The following is a 2,994-nucleotide window of genomic DNA, read 5'->3' as shown; positions in this document are numbered from 1 at the left end:
TTTTATTATTTTTATTATATTTTATATATGATATGAGACAAAAAAGAAGAAATGGCAAGATAATTTGTGTATACCAATGGAGGAAATAAATAAAAAATGTGGAAAACAAGACAGGGATTCTCTACAATAACACTGTAGACCAATTGAAAGGGATGTAGCGCAGCTTGGTAGCGCGTTTGTTTTGGGTACAAAATGTCACGGGTTCAAATCCTGTCATCCCTACCTATTACTTATCTTCTGAACAGTAACGAGGAATCAATTGAGATCCATAAAAATTGAACATACATATATCGAATCAATCTTTTTTTATTTAATTTTATGATATTCTCTATGATAATATATGTATCGAAGATATATTCGGGTTGCTTTTAGTTTGATAATAAAACGCTCTTAGTTCAGTTCGGTAGAACGCGGGTCTCCAAAACCCGATGTCGTAGGTTCAAATCCTATAGAGCGTGATTCGATTCTTGTTGTTGTTAAATCAAAATGATACTGAAATAATTCAACAGAAATCAAAATTTTACCTCCTATAAAGCAAGTAGGGGGTCAATCAAAAAAAAGAACTGTTAATTAATCAAAGGTCCAACTGATCCCCCCGTCTGTATTGTAAATATGCGGTCACAAATAATCCAGCCAAAGTAATAGGAATTAGACCTAATACGATTCCAAATAGAAAAACTTCAATCATTTCAATTTAGTTGAACGAGGAAAAGGAGAGGTAATATCTATCCTTAAAATATTAATCGGTATTGCCCATGAATCTCAATGACCAAGAATTCGAAATTGAATTGACAAGGTAAAGAACTCTACAATATATAGAATATATTGAATAACACCGAAATCTTTCTTTTTTTTGAATTGTGCATTCAATGAATTTTAATCAAATAAGTCGTATCTTGTTCAGACCGATAAATAGAGCTGAGGTTATAGTTAAAACTGCTAGTAGAAAACCGAAATAACTAGTGATAGTAGGCATGACGAGGCTAAATGAAATACGTTATTTTTATCCATATGTTTATAAAGCACTTCCCTAAGTTTCTATTTTTGAAAGATACGCGGATGGATAAGTAAAAATACTAATTGAAAAAATATATTCAATTGAAAGTTTTTGATTCATCTATTATTATGATTATAGATGATACTAACAAAAATCTTGTGACATAGGTAAGAAATCAATTCATCATCTGTCTCTCTATCCCGCAATTCGGAATCAAGGGATTCATTGAACAACTCTTGAGTTTTCAAAACAAATATTCTTATTATAAAGAATTTATAAACAATAATTTAATATATAAATCTAGTAAATATATAAATCTATTAAATGGATTCTAAATAATTAGAAAGAAAAAAAAAAAAAAAAAAGAAAAATAATAAATAAACTATGTTGTGTAACTTGATTCCAAAAATGAAATGCTCTTTGAATCGCTGAAGAATGAATGACCTTATAATGCCCTTTATTTATGAAATTGTATTCCCACTAATTAGATTTTATGTAGTGGGTTCATTTCCATAAAATCTTTTTTAAAAAGAAAAAAAGTATCGCACGATCAGATCACTCGAAACTAGGTTCTCCATTTATTCTTATTCTTTCCATATTAAAAACATTCTTCTAATTAGTTGAAGAACGATCGTTTGAGTCTAATATAAAACAATAATGCGTGCATTACGAATATTTATTATTCTTCTATTCGTTGTTCTGTTTCGTTCATCGAATCCTATGTACTACTGTTACTTGTTACTGGACGACTAACCAATTCCTTAAAATAAAAAAAGATTCAAACAAAAATATAACTACAAACACAAAAGAAATATTTCGAGATTTCACGTCTAATTTCATTGAATTTTGGGACTATTAGAATCTGCTTCCTAAATTATTATAAACCAACCAGTCGGATTCACATTTTACCCAATCTTCGCTTTCTAGCCCGAAGCCAATAACCGATAGAATCCTTAATACTACAGACAGGCATTTTCAGAATTTTCTATTGAATGAATGGTATATGATTCTACATCGACAAGCAGCAAGAAAAGAAGAAACAAATTATATTATTTAGTTTTAGTGCTTCATTTTGATACTTATTGTGAAATTGCGTTGCTGCGTCAGAAGAAGGATAGCTATACTGATTCGGTATACTCTAAAAACACCCTCGGTACAATATTGACGATCTTACAAAGATAAAATTTCAGTTAATTTCCATTTACTGATCTCATCTTTTACGGAATCGATCCCCCTTTTGACTGTACAAGAATATGTGGAGCTCGGCATGTCTGGAAGCACAGGAGAACGTTCTTTTGCTGATATTATCACCAGTATTCGATACTGGGTCATTCATAGCATTACTATACCTTCTCTATTCATTGCAGGTTGGTTATTCGTCAGCACGGGGTTTAGCTTACGATGTTTTTGGAAGCCCTCGTCCAAATGAGTATTTTACAGAGAGCCGACAAGGAATTCCATTAATAACTGGCCGTTTTGATTCTTTGGAACAACTCGATGAATTTAGTAGATCTTTTTAGGAGGACCAAATGACTATCGATAAAACTTATCCTATTTTTACAGTGCGATGGTTAACTGTTCACGGACTAGCTGTACCTACCGTTTCTTTTTTAGGGTCAATATCAGCAATGCAATTCATCCAACGATAAACCTAATCCGAATTATAGAGCTATGACACAATCAAATCCGAACGAACAAAATGTTGAATTGAATCGTACCAGTCTTTACTGGGGGTTATTACTCATTTTTGTACTTGCTGTTTTATTTTCCAATTATTTCTTCAATTAAATAAAAGAAAATACTAAATAATAGTACGAATTATCTTATCCCATTCGGAAGGATATCATCTCATAATTATCTATGACTGTTTCTGTCTCTAGCACGACCACTTGATGAAATGGGGAGGGAAGTGGGACAAATGGCCGAGACTACTGGAAGGATTCCTCTTTGGATAATCGGTACTGTAACTGGTATTCCTGTGATCGGTTTAGTTGGTA

General features: G+C 31.9%; 2 non-coding genes across 2 annotated transcripts; both read left to right on the top strand.

Annotated features, from left to right (window-relative positions):
• The first annotated feature begins 148 nt into the window (after positions 1–148).
• Positions 149–222, top strand: TRNAP-UGG (transfer RNA proline (anticodon UGG)). The gene has a single exon. It is a non-coding gene; the product is annotated as a tRNA-Pro (tRNA).
• Positions 223–384: 162 nt separating this feature from the next.
• TRNAW-CCA (transfer RNA tryptophan (anticodon CCA)) lies at positions 385–458 on the top strand. Its single transcript has one exon. It is a non-coding gene; the product is annotated as a tRNA-Trp (tRNA).
• Positions 459–2,994: the final 2,536 nt, after the last annotated feature.

Source organism: Cucumis melo, unplaced genomic scaffold (genome assembly GCF_025177605.1).
Source record: "Cucumis melo cultivar AY unplaced genomic scaffold, USDA_Cmelo_AY_1.0 utg001719l, whole genome shotgun sequence".
NCBI lineage: Eukaryota > Viridiplantae > Streptophyta > Magnoliopsida > Cucurbitales > Cucurbitaceae > Cucumis > Cucumis melo.
The sequence above is the reverse complement of the archived record's forward strand: the minus strand, read 5'-3'. Positions and strand labels throughout refer to the sequence as shown.